General features: G+C 41.1%; 1 protein-coding gene across 5 annotated transcripts in view; it reads right to left on the bottom strand.

Moving 5' to 3' along the window:
- CALD1 (caldesmon 1) overlaps positions 1-19,453 on the bottom strand; it is a 189,873-nt gene that overhangs the window by 65,895 nt on the left and 104,525 nt on the right. The window lies entirely within an intron of this gene.

The raw sequence follows: 19,453 nt of genomic DNA, 5'->3' as shown, positions 1-19,453 counted from the left end.
AGCTTATGTGATTAATTACAAATAATTATTCCAAGGAAGAGACACCCATCCACGTGCTCAGCTTTTTGGAAAATAGCTGATCGGGGTATCACTTGCCTACACAATCCAGTTCTGGAGATCAACAGAAATCAGCCCACCGAAAAGCTCATCTGGGTGCAGTTCTCAGGCCCTCGTTCTGAGCTCTGTTCTCAATTAGCATTGGGGTAGGAGGCTTCCAAAGCAAACAGTTCCCACTGAGAAATCAAATCTGAGAAACTCCTTGTATCCCTTTTATGCAGGGAAAGATGCATGACATAAAAATGCAAACCAAAGACCAAGGGAAGGAGAGAGAGAGCCTGATCAGTGAGATGCTGAGTTATACAGCGTGTTTGGAGGCCACACCCCTTGGGGAGGCGAGGGCAATAGCCTGATGGGGGAACATGTAGCAACAGTGGCTCCGTTCAGCACCCATGGCATTCTGTGTGGTGATCTCATCAGACAAGCTGGACAAGGGAGCCTGGTCAGCAACAGCTTGGAAAGCAACCAAATTCTAGTCCCTGAGGTGGGAGTGTGTGTTGATTCCATCTGGAGATGACACTCCACCTTGGCTTGAGTTATGCATACGGTTCTTCATCCCCAACAAGCAATGAGCAGACTGGTGCTGGGACACCAAGATACTTATGGGACTGACTTTCTGTTAAGTGGCTAGGACAACTTAAATCTCCACAACTCAAGGTTAAGATTCTTTTTGGTAAATAGCAGGGGAAGCAATCAACTTCACACATTGACAGCCCCTTTGCAGAATAAAAAACACTTCTGAGATTTACAGCTTCTTTTCACACATGAGGACACAGAAACATGAGCATTTGAATGTCAGTTCGCCCAATGTCATGGAACAGAACCAAAGCAACTACTCTTAGCTCAACTGAAAAAGAAGTTTAATTCAGTTAGGTTAAAAGCTCTCTTTATTTGAACTAACTAGAAAATTTTGGATGTTTTCCTGCTTAAATATTATACTATTATCAAAGTCATAGTTTATAGAGTAAATAGAGTTTAATGAACTTCAAAGCTAATTATCTCCATGTACCATAATGTATTACAGTTAAATATCTTTTTGATTATATATGTTGTCACCCAACATATAATGACTATGTAAAGTCCATGAGATACTCATAAAAATAGAGATATCTGCTTTCAGATAAGGGGCCTTAATAAAATACTCACGGCCTTGGCTTGAGTTTATTGCTCTAGAGATGAGATAGAAACATGCATTGAGGCATTTTACTATTCCCCTTTCTACCAAATTTTGGCCATTTATTATTTTTTTTTGCCCTTGCAAGAATTCAGTGATTTGCTCTGGCAGCAGAATAATGTTCGTCATATCCTAATCCCCAAAATTTGGAGATATGTTACCCTACGTGGCAAAAGAGACTGAAGAAGTGATTCAGTTAAAGGCATTGAGATGGGAGATTCTCCTGGATTACTAAAGTGTGTTCAATGCAATCACACACGGGTCTTTAAAGTCAGAGAACCCTCTCTGGCTGTGGTCACAGAGAGATGAGGCCATAGAAGAATGGCTAGAGAGATACCACCTTGCTGGCACCGAGGGAGGTGGAAGGGGAAGAATCCAGGACTGTGGCAGCCTCTACGAGCTGGAGAGGCAGGGAAGCGGATTCTTATCTGGAGCCTTGAGAAAGGAGGTAGCCCTGCCCTCATCTTGATCTTAGGCAGGTGAGACCTGTGTTGGACTTCCCACCTCTAGGATGAGAGATAATAAGTGTGCTATTTTAAGCCACCTAATTGGTGTTATTTTTTTACAACAATGATAGAAAATTGATATATTTGCTGAAGGAACTCATTTGACCTTGGCAATACATTTCACCTCCTGATTCCCCCTACCCACTCCAATTTTGGGGTGAGAAGTGTAGTTTTGATATGTTCAGAATAAACTCATACAATGGAGCAGCCTGGAAGAATCTGTGGTTTTTCCAGACTAGTGCAGTCTCTCTCTCAACACACACACACACACACACACACACACACACACACACACACACCCCTTACCCTCCACAGAGGAGAATAAGAATTTAGTAATCTTCCAGTGCTATGCTGACACTCATGGACTAATGAGTGTATAAAGCTAATGGCAGCTGTATAAAGGACAGCCACCAAGCTAGTTTCTTAGCTGTAAAGCCAGGGTGAGGGAAATCCTGCCCACTCTCAGTTGGCCCTTGTCCTTATGAGTAGAACGTGTTTGGGAAATAGCTGTCTTCAGTTTGTGATAGTAAAACTCACACGGGTTCCCAACCACGCCGCCTAGTACGGTACTGACATGACAACAGTGAAGACAGAAGTGCGTTTTGGACCTGGCTCAGACACCAGGGGGGAACAGGAAGGGCACAAAGGCCAATAAAAGGGCGACTGGATGCATTTGTGAGGCAGGGAGATAAGTGAACCACGGGTAAGCGCAGGGCTGGGGAAGCTTCAAGCAGCCCTCTGAGGCCCAGCTGGCTAGGGACGGAGAGGCAAGGTGAGAGCAGTCAGGAAGAACATACCAAAATAAATTTGTGAACAGTGCTCTGCACCCGCAGAGACCGACAGGCATATGTACTTTCACCATGTAGCACCGACAGGGGTAGTCAGAGTCCAGCTTCCCGAACTGATGTCTTTGAGAACTGAATTAATGATCATGTATCAGCACCGGGAAGAACTGGGGCAGTCATCCTTCAGCAAGACAGCAGGTGTCACCTGTGACATTTCAGGACTCCCACTAGGGAAAACGGAAACCTGGGCCACTCACAAACTGCTCACAGCATCCTTCACGTCTGGATACTTTAGTTTTTTAGCAAAGAGATTCTGGGCTGAGAAGGTTTGAGGGAGGTCAGTGCAATAGTAAGGAATGGCTCGCACCCCAGGGTGGTCCTTTATTAATAAAATATGAGTTTAAAAAATAACTTTACTTCATGGAGGTAAGAGACTGGACCACATGATCTGTTCCAGACTTTATAGTCTGCAGTGGTTGTTTAAGAACAGCTTCTACCTTGGAGCAATTCCCCAGGGAGAAGAGAGGTATGTGAGGTGCCCTGTGGACTACCCTAACGCACTTTAGACACACACACACACTTCCCCATCTCCTACAGAAACTCAACTTAAACCCAAAGGAAATTTACTCAGTGGAGAGGCAACAGTTCAAGTAATTTACAGGGATTTTTAGAAGGGCTCTTGAAGAAAACTTTTCTTATAAATTCACAGACTCGACACTCTTAGAGTGAGGCAAAAGTTCTTGCCCAGACAGCTGCTCACCAAGGGGAGGATAAGAGGGAAGTGAAGGGGATAACTACATATCTGCAGGCCAGAACCTCTTTCCTTCTTCCACTGGCTTCTTGGGTTCTTCCCTCCACATGATGGCGTCTCAACTCCCCACCCAAGGCCTCAAACATGATCCTTCAAACGTGTTGCTTCATGTTGTCCTAGAACACTGCTTCTTAATGGATCCTCCTAAGAAATCTCCTCATGAAATCCTCCCTTTATCCATCTCCTTTCACAGAAATTGCAGACTCATCTGTCTTTCCTCTGTTTTTTACCTGCCAGTGGCCTGGTTTCTTGCCTGCTCTTCCCCACCGTGTCTTTGCTCGTGTCCGCGTAGCTGCCACTGTGCCTTCCCGTGGGAATGTGCGGTGGGCTGCTGGGGGTGGAGGAGTGGGTGGACTGCTATGGAAAGTCGCCCTGTGCCCCACCTCGTCTCCTGGGTGAGCCCCTGGGCTTCACCAGAGTCCTCATGGCTTGTGCTGAGAATTCTCCCAACTATTTGCCGAGTCTGTCCCTAGGCCTGTAACACGTCCTGGGTTACTACCTCCCCCTATCTCCCTTACAGTGGTGGCCACACACTTAAATCCTGGAATGGTCCACCCTTGCTCCTCCTCACTGACCACTGTCTGAATGTTTACTATGAGCACATCACCTAGTTAAGTGCTGAGGGGAATCCAAAGATAAGTTCAAACCCAAAAGGAGGTAAGATATGTATGCAAAAATTTTAATACAAGACAGAAAGTGAATACCCGTCTCAAAACAGTAGAGCTAAAGTACTAAACTTCAGAGTTGACATCCTATCAAGGTCCCTATGTTTACCCACACTCATACTCAATTTATTCTCTTATTGAATTAGACTTCTTGCTGTTGAAGTTGAAAACCACTTATCTCTATCAGGGCCACAGGTATTAAGTCATCCCTTAGTCTCATCTTTTCTAGGCTAGACACCTCTGCCTATTTTGAATTCTTTTAATATCAGCCTGAAATATAGGAACTCTTCAAACGGGAAACCAAAATTGGACATAATAAAGGCCTGACCAAGGCTAAATGCACCTGGATGAAGTCCCAGGACTGCCTGCCACGTTCCTGTTAACACATCCAAACATCGTTTGTGCGCTGATGATAGCATTTCTTACAGAGATCATTCATTCATTTTTGTGTTAAATCCAGGTTTTGTTTTGCTTTGCTTTTCCATATTTGTTGCTTAGTTGGTCTCTTTCCAGCATTTGTCATACTGTTTTCAGAGGCCCGTAGCTCAACTTTTTCAGGATACTGTGCATTGTGTTTTTCTTGTCTAAGTTATTGGTTTAATGTGGATAGGAAACTGAGGAACACAGGTCCAATTTCAAGAAAGGAGGAAAGGATCTTTCAAAGAGCATCCCTGAACTTCAATACCTGGGAAGTCTGTCAATTTGAGGCAGCACCGGGTTCAACGGTCTAGACTGCACCAGTAGTGTGTGCATAGGATCCTGCTTCCCCTCACTGGGCTGTGAGCTCCTTGAGAAGGGGGTGTGTCTTGCCCACCCTTAGGACCCTCCTCTTGCCCCAGTTAGCACCATGCCTGGTGCGGAGCAGGCCTTCCGTAATACACGCTGCATGCAGAATCAGTGCACATGGATTCATAAAGACCTAAGAATGGCCTTGACCATGTTAACTCATTTTTTCTATGATTGAGTTAAAACGGGGGGATAAGGGATATTGATGGGGACCTGGCCTAAAACATGGTTATTTGTCCACTGCTGGAATTGAGACACATCTGGGCATGAATGCGACCAAGTGGTGAGGTGGGTCTATGGGGATGATTTGCAGGGGGCTTGGGAGATCTTTGCTATTGCCGGCCTGGGGATCCAACCCTTAGCCCAGCCCCACCGCCGCATGTCTATGCCCTGAGGAAAGGGGGGCTGCGCAGAAGCTCAAGTTGTTTCCACAAGGTATTTGCTGAGTCTAGGCCAAGCTTAGGTGCCTGGATGACAAAACATAACTGAGCAGAGGAAAGGGTCACTATCCCCACTTCTGTACAGAGCACAGCATGGTTCTGGAATGCTGGAGGTCTGAAGGGAACACAGAGCCGCTTTGGTACCCTCAAAGGTTGTATCACAGGACACGAGGCTGCATCTCGACACAGAGGCCCAGCTGGGCCCCTGGACAGTATCGGTGGAGGGTCCTCCAGAAATGACTTCAGGGCAGAGGGGCGCAAGGCCTCACTGGAACAGAAGCCTGGCAGCAAGAAGCCATGGGAGGCTGGACGTGATGATGGACTGTACCATTCATGACCTTGTATGAGACAGACTTCCAGAAACAATCAGAGGGGACCTTTTTGGGGTTTTTTTTTTGGTGGTGGGGTAGTAGTCCTGCATAAGCAGGTAGCATTAAGAATTATATTTTTATTAGTAATGTGATTCTACTGACAGCCATAGGCAGATTCTGATTGAGGACACATGGGCAACAGCTATAAGGTTTCAGTACCTTTTAAAAATTACATTTTATTCTGAAATCTTTCAGACAAACTAAAAGGAATAAGGGAAATTATAATGAACATCGGTGTGTTCACCACTCAGCTTAAGCAACAAACCTTTCCAAGTGACCCAGCTGCCCTGTAGGCTCTTCTAGGATAGCACTGTCTCCCTCTCCACCCGAAGGTGGTGTCCTGCTGAATCTGTGTGTGTTCAGTCCACTTTCTGGTGAGCTAATCCTTTGAACTACTCTTCCCCACCTGCTCCCCGGTCCCTATCTGGTCCCCCTCCAGTGGGATCACCATCAGTGCCACCGTCATGCACGTTTGGTTCTAGGATGAAGCAGGATGGGAGCGTCAGAGTGAGGCATGCTTTGTGTCTCTATGCTTCTGTATTTTTCATGGTGAAATGTCCCTTCCTTTATCCCGATACTATCGCTCAGTTAAGCAGAGGGCATTCTTTCCTTTCCAAGGCCATACTTTGAGCCCCAGCACCCCTTGTTCATTCTTCCCCTTAAGCATTCCCTGACCACTGGCAATCTAACATGCATCTTCAATCAGCGCAGTTCACCCTAACATTTATCAGAAAGTGAACTTTTGTTTGGGGAAAAGACTATTGGCATTTGCCACCATTTGCCCTATATATTTCCTGAAGCTTTTGTCTCTACCCAACAAAGGTATTCCTTCTCCTTTTGCCTCAAATGCCTTCTTAAATTCCCTCTGCTTCTCTGGATTTCTAGTGATTCTGTTTATTACCAGTGTCTGGCCCCACCTCTATGAAGACTTCTGAGGTCTGACTTTATTTCTTTGTAGTTTATCATTTTGGGAGGAAAGACAAGAAAGTTTGAGCCTTTTCTTGTGTGTGTGCATTTGAGCAATAGTTACGTTGTCATGTGTGAGTCAGCTCCTCGGGCTAACTTCCTGAGAGGCTCTCCATTTCTGTTTCAACTCTTTTGCAGCAATTACTTAGGCCGCTCTCTAAGCTCTTTTTAAAACCTGAGGTGTTTAACCAGCAGGACTCCTTTCTTTACCTGGAGTGAAAAGTTTCTATCTTAAAAGCCTCATGCCTCCAACCCCCTCTGTCCTCTAGCTTCAAACACAATAAACAATTTAAAGCAATAAAACAGTGCTTGGAAAGACTAGGGTCCTAAGAATGGATCTTGAGTGAATGAATTGGTGGTACACTCTAAAACCTGGTTCTGGTCTCAGTGAAAATAATAATATATACCTTATATAACTCTAGGAAAGAAGTGTATATATGAAGGATATGGTTTCTATCCGTAGAAAACTGAATCTAGACCTCAGTGACATACTGGACATAGACTTGTTGTACACAGATATGATTAAACCAAGAAGGAAATTAAGAGACCATCATGAGAACTCTAAGGGTAAAATGCTAGCGCAGGAGGAAAGGTCAGATCTTCAAACAAAGCATGTTAGTTCAAAAGCCACAGAATCCTCAGTGTGTATCATTCTTGTTCAAAGTATCTAAATATTTCCACAACCATAAATTTATTTGCTGGTGTCCACTTTATGCATCTGGATATTAAATTTACACATAGCTTTTACAGCTGGAATTAACTGCAGAGTTTTCCACTGATACCATATATGGTCTAAAAAAATACTGATTTCTTTTTTGGGAAGTCAGACCTGGATTAAAGCATATTTTTGTTCCTATTGCTAGAGAAATAGTCCATTATGTGTTTTGGATACTTTGGGGGTAGGGTTTATGATTTATAATATATAAATGATGCTTTGTTAGCTATTGTCCTGTTTTGTAATTAACAGAGCACAGGAATAAATACATGATATCTATCTATAGACAGATGGATACACACACAGAGTGTTATTTATTCACTGTTCACGTGTACATACCTTTTCTCACCAAACAAATTAAAACCTTTGCACTGACAGGGATATTTCCTAAAATATTTCCTTTTTTTATACCTGATACAGCCTAGAATAGTGTCAGGCATATCGCAGGTGCTCTGTGTATACTTGTCATTTGCCCTCTGGGTTGATGAGGGTAACAACAGAGTAGAGATGCTGCACCTTTTTGCAGCTGGCTGGTCCCCCAAGAGGCTTCCACAGAATGGTGCTTCTGGGTATTCTTTACAGTAGAGCATCTAGAAGCTCTGCTGCACTAGCAACTGGACCTTGGGAGTTCTGAGCTGACAGTCTCAGGTAGACCGTGGCTCACAGACTCACAGGAGACTGATGTGTACATCAGAATGCCAATGAATGGCAATTGATTGGGATAGCATGAATGATCTCCTTTTTCAGTGTCTAGAAAGCTCTCATTTTCCCACCATGGTACCTCCTCCCCACCATTCTCCAAGGCCTGTCAGGAAGCCTCACTGTCCACAGGGACAGCTTTGTGAACATGAAGTCAGAGCAAAGGAAGCCGAGGTCAACGTGAAGACTAGTTTACCCAAGCCAAGGGCGGATGTGAGAAACACCTCTCTGTGGAGACCACGCCTCTCACGCCACAGGACTGAGCAAACCCTAAGATTCAAGGTCTGTCTAGATTTCCCACTGCCCACCCTAGTGCTGGACTTTGCATTCTGCAGACTTTCTCTATTGGCCATTCTTTCTTCAGACTTACTAATACCATAGATGATTTGGGTTGAATGTTTGTCTCTGAAAAATTTGCACATAGAAATTCTAACCCCCAACGTGGTGGTATTAAGAGGTGAGTCCTCTGGGAGGTAATTAGGTTAAGGTAGAGTCCTCGCAAACAGGATCAGTGCCCTTATCAGAAAAGACACGAGAAAAAGCAAGCTCTTTCTCTCTCTCTCCACCATGTTGAGGGGATAACAATACAGCTGACTGCAAACCAGGAAACAGACCCCTACCAAACACCAGAGCTGCCAGCACCCTGATCTTGGATTTCCCAGCCTCCAGAACTGTAAGAAATACATGTTTGTTAATTAGGCTACCCATTCTGTGATATTCTGTTATAGGAGCCCACACTGATGGATTTCAGTTAGACTCCACTTATTTGTATCTGGGAGACCTAATTCAGTTTGACACTTACATGTTGAATTTATTAGAAATGTTCTTCTGTAGAGTTTTTGGGTACCTTTATGGTGGCAGCTTGAGACAGAAGATTAGAGAAAGACTAGGAGAAAGCTTTTTAACTATGTTATTTTACTTTGATGTTATTGAGCAATGAAATCCAGCTATTATTAAGATCAAGGCAAGAAAAGCAAATGCTGTTCTTTCTTGCTTATTAATTTATAGAATAGCACCAGGCAAGTTTTTCACTGAGAACATTTAATTGAACAAATCGTATTTGTTTTTCTAACTTAAAAGCCAAAATCCATCTGGAAAGCTTTTTAATTTTAAGAGCTCATGAAAACAACGGAGAAAATAAAATAAATGTTATTTATACAAAAAGTAGCAGTCACTTCAAATTTGAAAGCCAGTGATCTGAAATATGCATTCAGGTTTCTAAAATACATTAAAGGAGAGAGGGCTGATGTAATCTGAGATTCTCGTAGGTATTTTAGAATTCAGTGTCTTTCTAGTCTAACTTCAAATGGTCTTTCCTTCTGACTCTCACTGGACCTAAGAATTAAAAATTAAATTAAGAATTAAAAGATAAAACCCTGAGACTATTCTATAGTATTGCCAGGACTATGTATTTTAGATGTCCCAGTTCACTCAAGTTTATTTTAGCTATAAATGTACTAAAAAGTTAACCAAAGACTATACTTTATAACTAAGAAACTCAATGCATAGTGTAGGGAGTATGTATCATAGTCAATATTTACTGAATTCATTTGAATTGTAATTTAGAGTTTTGACCAATAGTTATTATAAATACTCTGTCTTCCAAACAGTACTTTTTGAAGTGTATGATTTATAAAAATTAAAAAAATGCCCCACTTCACTGATAATAAAATTAACCCCCTATAACTTGGTTAGAAGTCTTGGGTTCTAATGTATTTCTTTATTCTTTCTTTTTTCATGTGTCATCACTGCATCCCAAGTGTAGAAAGCAATCCTATATAGAGTCTAAACTTGAGACCCAACTTGTACATTAAGCACTCTTATTTCGGAAAGAGTGTTGATAAATACTAGCCTGAGGTTAGCCTCATCTCTTATTTACTTCTGCCCATCCTCCTGGGAACTCTGTATTTCATTAGAGATATTTTTGATTATATAGCTTGTTCACTTTTGAAGTCCTTAGGATTTGGTGTGAAACCTGTAATTTGATGATTATTCGATCTTACAATGCAAATGTTAATTGCAAATAATACTAAGGGCTTGGCACTAGAGCAAATAGGCCAACTAAAGGGAATTGACTCTTACCATATTAATATTTGCCTCCATGATGCAACTAAATAAGCATAATGATCAACATGATACAATGCAGAAGTTTAATTATCCTTACTAATCAGAGAAATACTTGAGAGGAGTTTCTTAATATTTCCAGAGAAAAAAAATACAGAGTCAAACTTCCATGGCTCAGCAGGGGAATGATGGAACCCCAAGGAAGGTATGCATGATGTCAGTATTTAGAGGACACCATAAAGGTCACTGCCATTTCTGCTTCCCTATAAATATCTTAGTGAATTGAGCAATGTTCTGCCTTGGTATGGACATGTGAACAAATAAACATACAAAACAGGTGCTAATAATCAACATACATAAAAAAATGCTATGGGAAACCCAAGGTGGGAAATCAGTCACTTTGACTGGGAACTTCTGGAAAGGTGTTTTCCAGAGGACAACTGTTGAGCTGGGCCTTCCAGGTGAGTAAGAATTCACCAGTTACAAGAGGTTAGGAGGGAAAAGACGGTGCTATGGAATAGCATAGGATCTCTCTAAGCCAGGGACCTTTGCTAACTTAGATGCAAAACCAGACAAGCAGAGACCAACAGCAGGGTTTACTTTTGACAGGGGCCAAGTCATCATTTTAAATCTTTTGAATTTTCTCCTCAATTCATGGGGAAAGGGAAGATAAAATGACTGTACTTCTCCTAATTTACAAGTTGTAATGTCCTAACTCTCTCCAGGGATGATAGACTCTAGAGAGAGTAACAGGTAACATTTTGTAGCATTTTCTCTGTCTGGTTTTTGAAAGGTTAGAATGCCTGAGGGCCAGATAGCATAAGATAGTGAAGAGAAAATCCAGCATTTTTTTTTATATCGTTAATGTACAATTACTTGAACAACATTATGGTTACTAGACTCCCCTTATTATCAAGTCCCCTCCACATACCCCATTACAGTCACTGTCCATCAGCGTAGTAAGATGCTATAGAATCATTACTTGTCTTCTCTGTATATACTGCCTTCCCCATGTCCCCACGCCCCTACACTATGTGTGCTAATCGTAATGCCCCGTGAGAAAAGCCAGTATTTTATATATATATATATACTGAAACCAAGTATATGAAGTATATGACAAGAATGAAACTTACAACTCCACATAGCATCAAATAGAAGTGAATCCAATTTAAATGAATCATACAGGCACCTCTACATGACAAACATATGTCATGTGCACCACCCTTTACACTTTTGATGGCAAGTATCCATATCTCATTAAATTTTTTTCTCAGTTATCCTGAGAAGTCTTATCTCTGTTTTACATATGAGGAAGACTCAATCTGCAAAACCCTTATGCAAAATTATTTTTCTTTGATCCTTGATCTAAAAGGTACTTTCTTTTGCAGTTAGAGGCAGTTGCAAGGGCTGATGCAGAAGGAAGAGCTTTGGAGTTGGAGTAAGTGACAAGGTTTCCAGATTCAACCCTGCCACTGACTGTGTGTTTGCCCTTGGACATGTTATACTTTGCAAGTCTGGGTCCAGAGATTTGGATTTGAAAACTCTTCAGAGAATGTAGGAGACAGAATCTTAATTTCTGACCACATAGCCCCAATAAATACCAGAGTGTCTCTTAGCAGTAATTCTGCACTTCAGGCAGGATTCTCATGGAAAACGCCTTCCTGCAGGCTATGCCTTCCCACTTTAGCAATCCCATAGCTCTGACACACACAGCAACAGAATGGATTTATATCCATGTACCTATGAGGGGAGACACTTGGAAATGAAAGGATTAGGGGTTTCCACCTGCCTCAGCCTTAAGTTTCATAAAAACTTCAATTTTGTTCCGTTCCTAACCCATGGAGCTCCTGCAACAGTGATATTCCCTGGGCAACTGGGATAAATGCTGGGGGTGCTGGCTCAGGAAAACACATATTTAAGATGTTTGGCTTTCATGGTTAGGTAGGAACAGTTAAAGACTTGAAAGAGGAATGGTGGGAAGGAAGAGCATCAGATATCAGCGCTTTCTGTACCACCATGTTTGTCCAAGTCTCCTTAACAGTAATTTCTCATCATCTTCATCAAGAAAGGAGGGACTATTAGATCCCCCAAATGGGCCCCCACTAAAAAAAAAATTAAGATTTACACAACAGTTTTGATTAGAGAAACAGAAGGACCCTTCAAGGAAGGAGTGGGCAGCGGTACACATCGACTCTAGTTGCCAACAGTGCCTTGGGAGACGCAGTGGACTTAAACCTGCTGAGGCCTCTTGTCTTCGGAGCAGCATGATAACCCATCATCTCATCCTGCTCTTCTGTTTGTTCACTTCCTGCTCCGTTATTTTCCATCCTAGTCTCTTGAGTTCCCCCAGAAAGACCTGCCAATAGTGCAAGGTTTTCTGTGGGAATCGAAACTGGGTTGACTGCTGTTATTCTCAGTAGGCACAGTAAGCTCCTAACTCCAGCAGTAAAGGACTCTTTCATTGCCTCTGAGAGCTATCTAGATTTTGTTTGGAGAGCCCCTAATTACGCAAAATTCCCACTGGACAATAAGACCCCGGTTAGACTTAGGAAAATAAAAAGCACATACAGAGCCATCTCCTGGAATCTATCAGTTGGATTCCTAAATGGTACAGAAAAATGGAAGCCAGTGAAGATGTGACACGGGATAGTCCATGTCACCCACAAATGGAAACTATGAACATTGAAAGAATTTCCTATTCTAAACAAGTGCAGTTTAAAATACACTCTCTGGAGACTCTCCTGAATGTACAGGCTCATGGCTGCTATTTATAGTGGCTGATGTGTACTTTACCAACATTTTTATCCCAACAAAGGAACTGTTTGTGATGTAGGGATTTATTAAAATGGAAAACAAACCCTCACATTTTAACTTAGTTAATGGATATTAATCTTATATGTAAGGTCAGATCTCACTACTCTAGACTAACTGGAAGGAAGGCCAGTACAAATTACGAAATATTTTTAAAGAAATTCAGGTTTGAAAATATGTTCAAGTGTATCTGGTGACTTCTACCAGCCTAACAAAACATTAAAAACTTGCTTAAAAGTTGCACAAATAGAAATGATTTATAATTAACCAATTAAGCTTTTTTTTTTTTTTTTTTTTGTGAGGGCATCTCTCATATTTATTGATCAAATGGTTGTTAACGACAATAAAATTCTGTATAGGGGAGTCAATGCTCAATGCACAATCATTATTCCACCCCAAGCCTAATTTTTGTCAGTCTCCAATCTTCTGAGGCATAACAAACAAGTTTTTACATGTAGAACAAATTCTTACATAATGATTAAGTTACATAGTGAACAGTACAAGGGCAGTCATCACAGAAACTTTTGGTTTTGCTCATACATTATGAACTATAAACAGTCAGTTCAAATATGAATACTGATTTGGTTTTTATACTTGATTTATATGTGGATACCACATTTCTCTCTTTATTATTATTATTTTTAATAAAATGCTGAAGTGGTAGGTAGATACAAGATAAAGGTAGAAAACATAGTTTAGTGTTGTAAGAGAGCACATGTAGATGATCAGGTGTGTGCCTGTAGACTATGTGTTAATCCAAGCTAGACCAGGGCAATAAAACATCCACGTATGCAGAAGATTTCTCTCAGAACGGGGGGGTGAGGTTCTAAGCCTCACCTCTGTTGATCCCCAATTTCTCACCTGATGGCCCCCCTGCGACTGTGCCTGTCTTAGGTTGTTCCTCCCTTGAGGAATCTTACCCGTCTCTGGCTAACCAGTCATCTTCCGGGGCCATACAGGGAAATGTGAAGTTGGTAAGTGAGAGAGAAGCCTTATTGTTTGAAAAAGTTAGCTTTTTACTTCTTTGCATATTTATGCCCTGTGGCTTCTATGCCCAGCATTTGTCTTGAGGTATCTTTACCACTTGGAAGAATTATGATACTCGGTAAATTTGATATGAGGCACGAATTCTATTTAAGGGTTGTAATTAGGAAGGAAGAAGAAAAGCTATAGAAGTAGCAGGCGGAAGAAAACATGGGAAGATTGATTATTTCTTTGATATATCTTCTTGTAGAGTAACTTCAGCATGTATAGGTTTTAAGCTACTACTTAAAGTGCACACACACATTAACATAATAGGAGTATAGTTACATAACCAAAGCATATCTGTAATTACCAGCCATCTGCAGTGAAACCAAGAAAACCAGTTAGGCACCTTAGGCATTTGTGAAAACTTATCTATGATATGGTGGATATTGTCCAAATGAACTTGAACAGTCTGAGAGAAATCAGACAAATTAAAACAACCCATTCCTGGGGACTGTTCACATGCCATATGTTCTTTTAACAATAAATAGTTTGTAGTTGTAAGACTTTGGAGCGCTACAATTTGCACTTCTCCAAATTCTTGGTTGAGTTCCAACAGTATAGATCCAGTCAAATTTGTTGTTTTACTGTATGCACAGGCCAGCTTAGATATCTCCTTCCTCATTCCCATGGCAGGTCCAGGAACTGGTGGGATGAGTGCATCTACAGCTGTAGCAGTGCGTGGATCTTTGTTGGGGTTTTTTGATGATCATCTTCTGGCATGAGTCTTCCAGAGGGTGCAGATGTTGGAAGTTCTTTTTCATATCATATCTTAGTTCATTTTCGGGGTAGCCCAATTAGGCTTTGATCCTCTGTATAAACACAAACAGACCCTTTGCCTACACTTTTATATGCCCTTTATACCCTTGTGTAGAACTCGTTGGAGGTTACCACACAGGAACTGCCCTTTTTTTTTTTTTTTTTTTTTTTTGCTATCACTAATCTACACTTACATGACGAATATTATGTTTACTAGGCTCTCCCCTATACCAGGTCTCCCCTATAAACCCCTTTACAGTCACTGTCCATCAGCGTAGCAACCTGTTGTAGAATCACTACTTGCCTTCTCTGTGTTGTACAGCCCTCCCTTTTCTCCTACCCCCCCTTGCATGTTAATCTTAATACCCCCCTACTTCTCCCCCCCTTATCCCTCCCTACCCACCCATCCTCCCCAGTCCCTTTCCCTTTGGTACCTGTTAGTCCATTCTTGAGTTCTGTGATTCTGCTGCTGTTTTGTTCCTTCAGTTTTTCCTTTGTTCTTATATTCCACAGATAAGTGAAATCATTTGGTATTTCTCTTTCTCCGCTTGGCTTGTTTCACTGAGCATAATACCCTCCAGCTCCATCCATGTTGCTGCAAATGATTGGATTTGCCCTTTTCTTATAGCTGAGTAGTATTCCATTGTGTATATGTACCACATCTTCTTTATCCATTCATCTATTGATGGACATTTAGGTTGCTTCCAATTCTTGGCTATTGTAAATAGTGCTGCAATAAACATAGGGGTGCATCTGTCTTTCTCAAACTTGATTGCTGCATTCTTAGGGTAAATTCCTAGGAGTGCAATTCCTGGGTCAAATGGTAAGTCTGTTTTGAGCATTTTGATGTACCTCCATACTGCTTTCCACAATGGTTGAACTAACTTACATTCCCACCAGCAGTGTAGGAGGGTTCCCCTTTCTCCACAGCCTCGCCAACATTTGTTGTTGTTTGTCTTTTGGATGGCAGCCATCCTTACTGGTGTGAGGTGATACCTCATTGTAGTTTTAATTTGCATTTCTCTGATAATTAGCGATGTGGAGCATCTTTTCATGTGTCTGTTGGCCATCTGTATTTCTTTTTTGGAGAACTGTCTGTTCAGTTCCTCTGCCCATTTTTTAATTGGGTTATTTGTTTTTTGTTTGTTGAGGCGTGAGAGCTCCTTATATATTCTGGACGTCAAGCCTTTATCGGATGTGTCATTTTCAAATATATTCTCCCATACTGTAGGGATCCTTCTTGTTCTATTGATGGTGTCTTTTGCTGTACAGAAGCTTTTCAGCTTAATATAGTCCCACTTACTCATTTTTGCTGTTGTTTTCCTTGCCCGGGGAGATATGTTCAAGAAGAGGTCACTCATGTTTATGTCTAAGAGGTTTTCGCCTATGTTTTCTTCCAGGAGTTTAATGGTTTCATGGCTTACATTCAGGTCTTTGATCCATTTTGAGTTTACTTTTGTATATGGGGTTAAACAATGGTCCAGTTTCATTCTCCTACATGTAGCTGTCCAGTTTTGCCAGCACCACCTGTTGAAGAGACTGTCATTTCGCCATTGTATGTCCATGGCTCCTTTATCAAATATTAATTGACCATATATGTCTGGGTTAATGTCTGGATTCTCTAGTCTGTTCCATTGGTCTGTGGCTCTGCTCTTGTGCCAGTACCAAATTGTCTTGATTACTATGGCTTTATAGTAGAGCTTGAAGTTGGGGAGTGAGATCCCCCCTACTTTATTCTTCTTTCTCAGGATTGCTTTGGCTATTCGGGGTCTTTGGTGTTTCCATATGAATTTTTGAATTATTTGTTCCAGTTCATTGAAGAATGTTGCTGGTAGTTTCATAGGGATTGCATCAAATCTGTATATTGCTTTGGGCAGGATGGCCATTTTAACGATATTAATTCTTCCTAGCCACGAGCATGGGATGAGTTTCCATCTGTTAGTGTCCCCTTTAATTTCTCTTAAGAGTGACTTGTAGTTTTCAGAGTATAAGTCTTTCACTTCTTTGGTTAGGTTTATTCCTAGGTATTTTATTTTTTTTGATGCAATTGTGAATGGAGTTGTTTTCCTGATTTCTCTCTCTGTTGGTTCATTGTTAGTATATAGGAAAGCCACAGATTTCTGTGTGTTGATTTTGTATCCTGCAACTTTGCTGTATTCCGATATCAGTTCTAGTAGTTTTGGGGTGGAGTCTTTAGGGTTTTTTATGTACAGTATCATGTCATCTGCAAATAGTGACAGTTTAACTTCTTCTTTACCAATCTGGATTCCTTGTATTTCTTTATTTTGTCTGATTGCCGTGGCTAGGACCTCCAGTACTATGTTAAATAACAGTGGAGAGAGTGGGCATCCCTGTCTAGTTCCCGATCTCAGAGGAAATGCTTTCAGCTTCTCGCTGTTCAATATAATGTTGGCTGTGGGTTTATCATAGATGGCCTTTATTATGTTGAGGTACTTGCCCTCTATTCCCATTTTGCTGAGAGTTTTTAACATGAATGGATGTTGAACTTTGTCAAATGCTTTTTCAGCATCTATGGAGATGATCATGTGGTTTTTATCTTTCTTTTTGTTGATGTGGTGGATGATGTTGATGGACTTTCGAATGTTGTACCATCCTTGCATCCCTGGAATGAATCCCACTTGGTCATGGTGTATGATCCTTTTGATGTATTTTTGAATTCGGTTTGCTAATATTTTGTTGAGTATTTTTGCATCTACGTTCATCAGGGATATTGGTCTGTAGTTTTCTTTTTTGGTGGGGTCTTTGCCTGGTTTTGGTATTAGGGTGATGTTAGCTTCATAGAATGAGTTTGGGAGTATCCCCTCCTCCTCTATTTTTTGGAAAACTCTAAGGAGAATGGGTATTATGTCTTCCCTGTATGTCTGATAAAATTCCGAGGTAAATCCATCTGGCCCGGGGGTTTTGTTCTTTGGTAGTTTTTTGATTACCTCTTCAATTTCGTTGCTGGTAATTGGTCTGTTTAGATTTTCTGTTTCTTCCTGGGTCAATCTTGGAAGGTTATATTTTTCTAGGAAGTTGTCCATTTCTCCTAGGTTTCCCAGCTTGTTAGCATATAGGTTTTCATAGTATTCTCCAATAATTCTTTGCATTTCCGTGGGGTCCGTCGTGATTTTTCCTTTCTCGTTTCTGATACTGTTGATTTGTGTTGACTCTCTTTTCTTCTTAATAAGTCTGGCTAGAGGCTTATCTATTTTGTTTATTTTCTCGAAGAACCAGCTCTTGGTTTCATTGATTTTTGCTATTGTTTTATTCTTCTCAATTTTATTTATTTCTTCTCTGATCTTTATTATGTCCCTCCTTCTGCTGACCTTAGGCCTCATCTGTTCTTCTTTTTCCAATTTCGATAATTGTGACATTAGACCATTCATTTGGGATTGCTCTTCCTTTTTTAAATATGCTTGGATTGCTATATACTTTCCTCTTAAGACTGCTTTTGCTGTGTCCCACAGAAGTTGGGGCTTAGTGTTGTTGTTGTCATTTGTTTCCATATATTGCTGGATCTCCATTTTGATTTGGTCATTGATCCATTGATTATTTAGGAGCGTGTTGTTAAGCCTCCATGTGTTCGTGAGCCTCTTTGCTTTCTTTGTACAGTTTATTTCTAGTTTTATGCCTTTGTGGTCTGAAAAGTTGGTTGGTAGGATTTCAATCTTTTGGAATTTTCTGAGGCTCTTTTTGTGGCCTAGTATGTGGTCTATTCTGGAGAATGTTCCATGTGCACTTGAGAAGAATGTATATCCCGCTGCTTTTGGATGTAGAGTTCTATAGATGTCTATTAGGTCCATCTGCTCTACTGTGTTGTTCAGTGCTTCCGTGTCCTTACTTATTTTCTGCCCAGTGGATCTATCCTTTGGGGTGAGTGGTGTGTTGAAGTCTCCTAGAATGAATGCATTGCAGTCTATATCCCCCTTTAGTTCTGTTAGTATTTGTTTCACATATGCTGGTGCTCCTGTGTTGGGTGCATATATATTTAGAATGGTTATATCCTCTTGTTTGACTGAGCCCTTTATCATTATGTAGTGTCCTTCTTTATCTCTTGTTACTTTCTTTGTTTTGAAGTCTATTTTGTCTGATATTAGTACTGCAACCCCTGCTTTCTTCTCACTGTTGTTTGCTTGAAATATGTTTTTCCATCCCTTGACTTTTAGTCTGTACATGTCTTTGGGTTTGAGGTGAGTTTCTTGTAAGCAGCATATAGATGGGTCTTGCTTTTTTATCCATTCTGTTACTCTGTGTCTTTTGATTGGTGCATTCAACCCATTAACATTTAGGGTGACTATTGAAAGATATGTACTTATTGCCATTGCAGGCTTTAAATTCGTGGTTACCAAAGGTTCAAGGTTAGCCTCTTTAGTATCTTACTGCCTAACTTAGCTCGCTTATTGAGCTGTTATATACACTATCTGGAGATTCTTTTCTTCTCTCCCTTCTTGTTCCTCCTCCTCGATTCTTCATATGTTGGGTGTTTTGTGCTGTGCTCTTTCTAGGAGTGCTCCCATCTAGAGCAGTCCCTGTAAGATGTTCTGTAGAGGTGGTTTGTGGAAAGCAAATTCCCTCAGCTTTTGTTTGTCTGGGAATTGTTTAATCCCACCGTCATATTTGAATGATAGTCGTGCTGGTTACAGTATCCTTGGTTCAAGGCCCTTCTGTTTCATTGTATTAAATATATCATGCCATTCTCTTCTGGCCTGTAGGGTTTCTGTTGAGAAATCTGACGTTAGCCTGATGGGTTTCCCTTTATAGGTGACCTTTTTCTCTCTAGCTGCCTTTAACACTCTTTCCTTGTCCTTGATCTTT

The sequence above is a fragment of the Manis pentadactyla genome, chromosome 7, assembly GCF_030020395.1.
Source record: "Manis pentadactyla isolate mManPen7 chromosome 7, mManPen7.hap1, whole genome shotgun sequence".
NCBI lineage: Eukaryota > Metazoa > Chordata > Mammalia > Pholidota > Manidae > Manis > Manis pentadactyla.
This window is presented reverse-complemented; position numbering and strand designations above follow the sequence as displayed.